This window comes from Neoarius graeffei, chromosome 1 (genome assembly GCF_027579695.1).
Source record: "Neoarius graeffei isolate fNeoGra1 chromosome 1, fNeoGra1.pri, whole genome shotgun sequence".
NCBI lineage: Eukaryota > Metazoa > Chordata > Actinopteri > Siluriformes > Ariidae > Neoarius > Neoarius graeffei.
This window is the reverse complement of record NC_083569.1, coordinates 97,762,883-97,773,201: the sequence shown is the minus strand read 5'-3', so window position 1 is coordinate 97,773,201 and position 10,319 is coordinate 97,762,883. Positions and strand designations below refer to the sequence as shown.

The window sequence follows — 10,319 nt, the reverse complement described above, 5'->3', positions numbered from 1 at the left end:
TGAATTCCATAACCTATAGTAACTGATAGAACAATATCAACAATTCAAAAACTCTTTAATTGTATAAATCTCAAATGGTTTGCAATTAATTGGGATCCACTGTTTTTATCGTTTCATCCGCGCATCAGACCCTTGTCCAATTGAAAATGTCGTTCACGCACTTTTCTCCCCCATGAGAATTTTGAAAAGTTGGCAAGTAAGGGCTCATCAGTTTTATTCCACTGTAATTACTGCAGCTCTGTGGCACAGTGCGGATCCTCTTCTTGGACTTCTCGAGTGCCTTCAACACCATCCAGCCCCTTTTGCTTCAGGACAAACTGAACAGGATGCGAGTGGACCCCTGCCTGGTCACCTGGATCTCCAGCTACCTCACCAACAGGCCGCAGTACGTCAGGCTGAAGGACATGACGTCTGACACTGTGATTAGCAGCACCGGAGCACCCCAGGGCATGGTGCTGGCCCCTCTTTTCTTCACCCTGTACACCATGGACTTCTGCTACAACTCGGAGCTGTGCTGCATTCAGAAGTTCACCGATGACACAGCCATTGTTGGGTGTATCAATGATGACAGAGAGAAGGAGTATAAGAGCCTGGTGAGGGACTTTGCCGTTTGGTGCAACAGGAACCATCTGCAGATCAACACCTCGAAGACCAAGGAGCTGGTCATTGACTTTGGGAGGTCCAGACCAAGGTCACGACCAGTTCTGATCGAGGGAGTCGAGGTGGAGGCTGTGGATTCCTACAAGTACCTTGGGCTGTGGCTGGACAGCAAGCTGGACTGGACTTGCAACACCAATCACTTATACAGGAAGGGACAGAGCAGGCCATACTTCCTTAGGAGGCTGCGGTCCTTTAACATCTGCAGGAAACTCCTGTGGATGTTCTATCAGTCCGTGGTCGCCAGTGTCCTGTTTTACACCATGGTGTGCTAGGGGGGCAGCACATCCAAGAAGGACACATCCAGGCTGGACAAATTGATCAGGTGGGCCGGCTCTGTGGTCGGGATGAAGCTGGACTCTCTGGTGACGGTGGCAGAGAAGAGGACTATGGACAAACTATTGAACATCATGGACGATGCCAGTCACCCTCTGCACACTGTCATCAGCAACCAGAGGAGCCTGTTCAGTGACAGAATGCTCCTTCCCAAGTGCAGGACGAACAGACTTAAAAACTCCTTTGTCCCTCATGCCATCAGACTGTACAACTCCTCTCTGGGAGGGAGGAGGGGTAACAGGAGGACAGAGAAGAAGAAAACCTTTATTCGTTGCATGCACACTTCAAGCACAGTGAAATTCATCCTCTGCATTTAACCCATCTGAAGCAGTGAAAACACACTCAGAGCCACACCAGAGTGCCTGGGGAGCATTCAGGGGTCAGGTACCTTGCTCAAGGGCATGTCAACCTAACTGCATGTCTTTGGATTGTGGGGGAAACCGGAGCACCCGGAGGAAACCCACGCAAACACGGGGAGAACATGCAAACTCCACACAGAAAGGCCCTCGCTGGCCGCTGGGTTCAAACCCGGAACCACCTTCTTGTGAGGCGACCATGCTAACCACTACACCACTGTACCAAGGACGGGAAGGAGCAGTAGCCTAGCCTAACAATAAGCAATATCAGACAATGTGCAATATCTCTCCTGCTTCCCACTCTTCCCCATATCTTATTCTTTTTATATTTGTATATGTAAATACTTAATTTAATTTATCTAAAAGTTTTTTCTCTATTCCCCCACAGTCCAAAGACATGCAGGTTAGGTTAACTGGTGACTCTAAATTGACCGTAGGTGTGAATGAGTGTGAATGGTTGTCTATGTGTCAGCCCTGTGATGACCTGGCGACTTGTCCAGGGTGTACCCTGCCTTTCGCCCGTAGTCAGCTGGGATAGGCTCCAGCTTGCCTGCGACCCTGTAGAACAGGATAAAGCGGCTAGAGATGACATGAGTTTTTTTTTCTCTATTTTCTATTCTCTGTTTATCCTGTAATGATGCTGCTGGAATCTTAATTTCCTTGAGGGAATCCTCCCAAAGGGATCAATAAAGTTTTATCTAATCTATGGGTGGCACGGTGGTGTAGTGGTTAGCACAATTGCTTCACAGCAAGAAGGTTCGAACCCAGCGGCCGGCGAGGGCCTTTCTGTGTGGAGTTTGCATGTTCTCCCCGTGTCTGCGTGGGTTTCCCCCACATTCCAAAGACATGCAGTTAGGTTGACATGGGGCGGCCTTGGGCTGAGATGCCCTTGAGCAAGGTACCTGACCCCTGACTGCTCCCTGGGTGCTCTGGTGTGGCTCTGTGTGTGTGTGTGTGTGTGTGTGTGCATGTGTTCACTGCTTCAGATGGGTTAAATACAGAGGATGAATTTCACTGTGCTTGAAGTGTGCATGTGACAAACAAAGGCTTCTTCTTCCTTATTGCTTATGCACCCCCATGACGAGAGAAAATCACTGACCAATCTGTCTGTGAAGATTCTCAGTCATCCAAGTACATAGTAATCTGTGGTTGGTAGAAGAGAGCAACTGGACTTGCTTGAAGATTCTTGAAAACGTTTCACCTCTCATCTGAAAGGCTGCATCAGTTCTGTCTGACTAATAGGGAGTATCAAGTATTTATCCTCTCATGGATAATCATAGAATCTGAATCAGAATTCTGATGGCTGCATTGTCAAAAGTCAAAGAGTCCCATATACGTTTTTGTACGTACGTTGGGGAGTGCCTGTTAGAGAGCACACTCTGTCTAGGCTGTCGGCATGGCGAGGTAGGGTGGCCAGTTCCTTTCCTCGCCGCCTTTAACTTCCCCAGTGTTTCCACCAGGTCCCCATTCACTGCTGGGTGGACAGGAGGTGAGCCCCAGATCACCGTCCGAGGCGAGGCTCGAACCGGGCACCGTTCACTTAGGCTACGTTCACACTGCAGGCTGAAGTGACTCAAATCCGATCTTTTCGCCCATATGTGACCTGTATCCGATCTTTTATTGACAATATGAATGACACACATCCGATTTTTTCAAATCCGACCCAGGCCGTTTGGATATGTGGTCCTAATTCCGATTCCTATCCGCTCTTTTCATATGCGACTTCAGTCTGAACCTCCAGGTCGCATTCATCCGACTTGCACGTCATCAACAAGCCACAAACGTCACTATTCTGCGCTGAAGTAGGCGGCGGGTCTCTCAAAAAAAGTTACAACAACATGGCGCATAATCACGGGCGCAGATAGAGGGTGGGACTCGTCCCACCCAGATTTAAATTCACCTTGCTCGGTCCCCCCCACTTATAGAGAGGAAAAAAAACGTCTATGCTGTCTTTCTTTGCATAAGGCAAACCTCACGGAAAAATCAAAAGACTAATTACCATTCGGTTTATTGAGGTGCACAGCAGTGTATACATAGTTGCAACAATTCACATAAAACAAAACAAAGACTGATATTCGGTTGGTTGAGCTGCGCAGACTGCACAGGTTGCGAGCTCGAGCTTGGTTGCTATGGTAACCCACAACAAGTTTGACAGGCATGTTGGGGTTGGTTTGCTGGCAGCTTTGTCCCCCCCAGTTCAAAAAACGTATCTGCGCCCCTGCGCATGACATCAATGCGAGGGACGCTTCGGGCTGTGAAGGTTCTGAATCTTCTCAATGGAAGGACGCAGAGGTTAGGGAGCTGATTTCCATTTGGGGGGATACAGCTATTCAAGCTAGATTGGATGAGTCATACCGCAACCGGGCGGTTTTACTTCCGTAAACACTGGCCATGCTCACTGCGTGTGACGTCGTCGTATCCTGCAATGCGCATGCGGAACACTTTTAGGTCGCTTTTCGTTCATACTGAGGATCACATACAAGTCGCATATATTTGTTAATGTGAACGACCTCACAAAAAAAATCGGAATTGAGCATTAAGCCTTGCAGTGTGAACGTAGCGCTAGTGGTCAAGCGCTCTACCCACTTGCCAACTTCGCCTCAGGGCTGCATTGTAGGTGGCTGATAAAAGATGTCTTAGACACCCACCTCTGTTCAGTGATGGTCGTTCCAGGTTGACAAAAATGAACGATCCTCTCTGGCTAAGATGTCTGCCAGTTTTCTGGAAGTCCTCTCATACTCCCGCACCAGTCGAAGGGATCTCATCCCAAAGTGCGTAGAAACATATCTGTGAAGATACTCAGTCATCCAGGTACATAGCAATCTGTGGTTGGTCGAAGAGAGCAACTGGACTTGCTTGAAGATTCCTGAAAACGTTTCACCTCTCATCCGAAAGGCTTCCTCAGTTCTGTCTGACTAACCCTAGCGATCAATGGGGTGACAGATGTCGCAGCCAGATCGCCCTCACATCCAGTCTAATAGGGAGCATCAAGTATTTATCCTCTCATGGATCATCATAGAATCCGAATCCTGATGGCTGCATGCTGATTCTGACCAATCAGAATCGAGGATTCAGCGACAACTTTGAATTCTGAGAGTCGGTTCGTGCACCTGACTCTCTTCGAGGAGTCGTTCAGGGATTCATGTGGGGTGGGATGGGATGAGAGCAGGAACATGGGGGAGGAGAGGAGAGGAGAGGAGAAGGGGAGAGGGTTTGGGGCGTAGTCGGGACAACAGCAGCCTGGATTTGAATGAAAGGAGGCGGAAATACTTAGAGAGTAAGTGATCTGATCCAGAACAACGGGTTCGGTTCGGATCGAAGCAGACCTGAGGATTTTCTTTTTCTTTTCTTCTTCCTGCTGTTTTTTGAGTTTGTGCAAAGTGTAAAATGGGAGGTTCAGTCCAAAGTCTTGTGCACAGGGTCGCAGTAATGAAGCCTGTAGTGTTTCTCTGGTGTTTAATGCGGTTCATTTGAGTTGCAGCACTAGCGTTTACACTCGACTAGTGAATGAAGGACAGTTTTCACACTCATTCACCACTCACTCTCTCTCTCTCTGACCTGAGAACATCTCCTGGAGGTTTATTATCCATTCTGACAACACACCCAGCTCCAATAGTGCTTTTTCTCTGACCTGAAAAGCCCTGGATGTGAGATTTGAGTCGCTTTTTTGGGAAAGCTGCTGTTTGTTTGTTTGGAGAGCTTCTTCTTCTTCTTCTTCTTGGCTTCTCTTTGTGTTCCAGGATCCTCACCAGTCCACTGTAGTCCCTCCTGAAGAAAGGTAAATCGCTTTTTTTCCTCCTCCTTTTAATCCAGACACTTTCTCCACCTTTATTATTAGTTTGTTGTGAAAGCGCCTTTTGGGTTTCTTTTCTTTTCTTTCTTCCTTCAAGAAATCCTCACACCAGAGCTTGCAAGCAAGTCTGCACTTGTTTTTGTTTTTATTTATTTATCATTTACCAGCTCTTGTTGTGTAAACACTGATGAAACTGAATTATAATTTTTTTTTTTTTAATGATTGTCTTTTGCCTTGGCATTTCTTTGTCCGGGTAGTTTTGCATGAAGCTACTACTTTTTCTTCATTTAACGCAACAAAACGTTTTGCATTATTTTTGGTTTATTATAATTATTTATTTAAAAAAAACCTTAATCTCATACCATGTTTAAAAACACACTCGGTGAGTTTAAGTGAAGTGTGTGGGTGTGTGGTCTCTCTCTCTCTCTCTCTCTGTCTCGGTGTGTGTTGTGGATTTAAAAAAAAAATAATTTTATTTATCATAAAATATTGTGAAATATTTCTACAAATGTACAGGTGCAGCTTGTGTAACATGCATATATATATTTACGCCAACCAAACAGTCGCTTCCTTTCTTTTTCTTTCTTTTCTTTCTCGGCGTAGGCCTCAAAGCCTCGGGCTCTCCGTGAGTGGGTGGCGGGGGCGTCAGCGACCCTCCCCGGCTATCCCCACCACTCCCACGCCGAGGCTTTCAGGCCTTTCTGCCTGCCTCGCCATAGTTACCTGAAACAACCCATTAACCTGATATTATTGCACATCACTACACTATCTCACATTTTATGTTTTGGTTTTTTTTTAAATACTTTTTTTTTTACGATATGTAGCTCGACTTAATTGTATTTATTTTAAAGATAAACACTTTTTTTTTTTTTTTTGCTTAAAGTGGTGTAAAGCCAGTATCTCACTGGGCTGCGAGAGAGTTTCAAAAGCGTCTTCTCAATTTCTTCGCACGAGTCGTAAAGTGTCGCTCCTTCGTCGCTGAAATTTTGAACATGTTCCAAAAATTCATGCAACAATTTCTCTCAAAACTGAAACTGCAAGGAGAACAATGCCTCCTGGTGTCTCCTCAGACCTGGAGCAGAGCTCAACATGGACATCTACAGCAGCTTGAGAACCTCCTGAGAACCAACCCATACACTTGTGTCCTTTCTTCTTCTGGCTGCTCCCGATTAGGGGTCACCATAGCGGATCTTTCGTCTCCATTGCTCCCTGTCTTCCGCATCCTTCTCTACCACACCTGCCACTTTCATGTCCTCTCTCACCACATCCATGTATCTCCTCGTTTTCGTGTGCCTGGCAGCTCCATCCTCAACATTCTCCTTCCAACATGGTCTGCATCTCTTCTTAGGATGTGCCCATACCATCTCAGTCTCATCTCTCGCCAGGCCAATTTACGCTGACAACCCAGTCCTCGCAGATGACGTCTGCGAAGCCGCCCCCCCCCCCCCCCCCCCCCCTTCGCAGACACTCTGCGCACACCTCCCAAAAATTGTGACCACCGCAGACAAGAGGGCTCTGATTGGTCCACTCTACATCCGCTGTACACGCACTTCCGCTTCCCTACTTTCCCGGTTTGTTTTGTTTTCACGACCGCCATGTTTAAAAACACGAGCGAAGATGGAGCAGCACGAAGAGCGGTTGATCGAGGGAGTGAGGAAGTACGTACATCTATACGACTCCAGTTCTAGTCATTATCAGTAACCGGAGGATAAACACTCCACTAACCACATCCACCAACTACTCCTAGCGATTTCGTGACTTCGCGCCCCCTTGCGTTGTGGCGGTGAATAACATCGCGCACGCCTATTACTCCCCGCTCAACGATAAATTACAACTGTCTGCGAAAAGCTATCTGCGAAAGCCTTGTCGCAAGAGTGTGCAGAGGCCCTTAGCTGAATTCCCAAGCTCTCCACACGTGCTGTCCCTCTGATGTGCTTATTCTACTTGTGTCCTCTATAGTTGTTTTACGTGCACATCCTTTTACTCTTTCAAGCTATTCACTTGAATCCTGGTGTCTTGTAAAGAGTACATCAACGGCCCCATGTGGACAGTTGAAAGTCACACCCAGAGGATGCTCTGGACACACAAGCCAGTATCTCACTGGGCTGCGACAAATTGCGAACGTCATTTGCGAGAGAGTTTCAAAAGCGTCTTAACATTCACTGGGCCTCTCAATTTCCTCGCACGAGTCGCAAAGTGTCGCTCCTTCGTCGCTGAAATTTTGAACATGTTCCAGAAATTCGTGCGACAAAATTTCTCTCAAAATAGCCACAAATGCGTCGCTGGTGTCGCAAAGCCATCATAAACTCTTCTCAAGTCAGTTTCCATGAGACAGGAAGTGTGAGTTCTACAGCCAGTATCTCACCTGCGACTAGTTGGAGACACAATTGCGATAAAATATGCGAATATCAATTCAGTGTGATTCCAAGTGAAAATTGTCACCAATTTGCATATTTTATCGCAATTGTTGTCTCTCCAACAAGTCACAGGCTGTCTCAGCCCAGTGAGATACTGGCTTAAGCGGTTAGCACGGTTGCTTCACAGCAAGAAGGTCCTGGGTTCAAGCCCAGTAGCCGGCGAGGGCCTTTCTGTGCGGAGTTTGTTTGTTCTCTCCGGGTGTTCCAGTTTTCCTCACAGTCCAAAGGCATGCGGTTAGGTTAATATGGGACGGCCTTGGGCTGAGGTGCCTTTGAGCGAGGCACCGAACTCCCAACTGCTCCCTGGGTGCTGTTAGCATGGCTGCCCACTGCTCTGGGTATGTGTGTGTTCACTGCTTCAGATGGGTTAAATGTACAGAGGAATTTCACAAGTGTGTGATGAATGAATCTCATCTCATTATCTCTAGCCGCTTTATCCTTCTACAGGGTCGCAGGCAAGCTGGAGCCTATCCCAGCTGACTACGGGCGAAAGGCGGGGTACACCCTGGACAAGTCGCCAGGTCATCACAGGGCTGACACATAGACACAGACAACCATTCACACTCACATTCACACCTACGGTCAATTTAGAGCCACCAGTTAACCTAACCTGCATGCCTTTGGACTGTGGGGGAAACTGGAGCACCCGGAGGAAACCCACGCGGACACGGGGAGAACATGCAAACTCCACACAGAAAGGCCCTCGCCGGCCCCGGGGCTCGAACCCAGGACCTTCTTGCTGTGAGGCGACAGCGCTAACCACTACACCACCGTGCCGCCGTGATGAATGAATAAAGTTGAAAAAAAAACAACAACTAAAGGACCAGGTCAGACTTGGAATAATGTGTAACTCGATATCTGAGCCATAATAAGCACCTGTGAAAGACATTTTGGATTATAAATCAAACCCTTTCCATGATTCTTGTGCCTTTGTCCTCCCTGACTGTATTGCCAACTCCTTCTTTTTTTTTTTTAAGGCAAAAAAAAGGCTCAAAAAGTTGCTAGGTGACGTCACAGACTAATTTACATACTAGTTATTCTTCATGATTAATGACATTGTAAATAAGGGCACATGAAGAAAGAAGGCGAGTGTTAACTTGGAATAGATTAGAGTGGAAAATAATTCAGATTGCCGCCTTATAGAAATAAGTCGTCTTTGGTCATGGCGTCATGAACGTTTCTCAGCTTTATCAATAGCGCAGACAAAAAGAAGCAATGATGGAGAGAGAATGTTGATTCGCTTTTTATTCCTCTGTCCATTGTGTACTGCTGATTTGTCAGGGTCACAGGGAGCTGGAGCCAGTCCCGTGGTTCACTAACGCCGAGACGAACAACCAGTCACACTCGCACCTACGGGTGTAATTTAGAGTTGACCTAATCTGCATGGAGGGAGCCCACGCAGGCACTGACGAGAACATCAAAATGAGCACAGAAAGACCCTAAGCCAGCTGCAAGATTCAAACCCGGAACCTTCTTGCTGTGAGGCGACAGTCCTGCCTGCTCACGTTGAGTACTTTTTAAAATGTAATATCTCTAAAAAGCAAGGAGGTGAGCGTTTGGGACATGAGAATGATCAGTGCTGATGGTTTGAACGAACCTGCTTTATAAACACGTATAACGGCGGCTGTGATGTGAACTCGAGCCTGAAAGGCTCTAGATTTTGTCTCAAGGCCCCTTTTTTCAAATTAAAACAGGCTTAAAAGGTCCCCAAGTTTCTAATTTGTCAAAACGTTCCATATGAGTGATAATTCGGCACCTGAATTGAGTCTGAGTACAGCATTAGGTTAAATGAAGCCATTGGATGTGTCCCAAACCACACACCACTACGCTACGCAGTATGTTGAAACAGTACACCACTAATGAGTTTTATAGATCTGACACATTTATAGCATTACTGTGTGGTTACGCAGACAGCTCTGGTTCAGACAGAAGAAACAGACGTGGGTAAAATTGGTGGAATCCAGTATGGAGTACGTTTCCGGGTCAATATCGGCCTGAAATGTTGACTCCATCGGCATTTATGTTTCGAGCTGTGAATGCAAACCATTAAAAAACGATCGAGACATGAGCTGTATGAGTACTCGAGGATCAGATATTGGTATTGTATTAACGGTGGGATTGGGACGACCTTAAAGCATTTTTATTTATTTATTTTTTTAAGCTTTGAGGCAGTCTAAAGTTCTTTGCGTCAATTTAAGCTGTGTTCACATATATACCGGTCCGATAGTGGTGTAACTGTATCGATACAAAGTATCCCGGTACAGTTTAGTGCATCTGTCCACACTAGCGAGAAATGTTTACGGTTTTCTTTCACGGTAGTTGAAATCCCCGTGCACAAAATGTTTCCGTGGTTACCGAGCAACTTCCTTCCGAGAATATGGCGGATGAAACAACGTGGGTGTGCTTTTTGTTGTCAGTGTACAGTCTGTATTTCTGGTGGTCATTTATTCAGTCGAATCGTATAAAACGCGCGAGGCAGTTGAGAAAGAAACAAAGAAAACGAATCTCCGTTCTTGACTATTTTATTCAGCGAAGACGTAGGAATGGTTCATTGCGCTTGCGCATTATATTTGTATCGATACAGAGCCGCTTCATCTGTCCACACTACAGCGAAGCGCTACAGTACCGATACTGTACCGGTACGAAACCCATACATTTGTGGGTTTCGTACTGATACAGTTAAGGCCAATTTATGCTGACAACCCAGTTCTCGCAGATGGCGTCGCAGACAGTGTCTGCCTAGCCCCCCCACCTTCACAG

The 10,319-nt window shown here is 46.6% G+C and overlaps 1 protein-coding gene across 1 annotated transcript in view; it reads left to right on the top strand.

The window, feature by feature from the left end:
* The first annotated feature begins 4,566 nt into the window (after positions 1 to 4,566).
* The window catches only part of vangl2 (VANGL planar cell polarity protein 2), a 66,756-nt gene continuing 61,003 nt past the window's right edge, over positions 4,567 to 10,319 (top strand). Inside the window, exon 1 of the mRNA XM_060911654.1 lies at positions 4,567 to 5,127. The gene's annotated coding sequence lies outside the window, so the exon portion shown is untranslated. The remainder of the gene's footprint in view (positions 5,128 to 10,319) is intronic.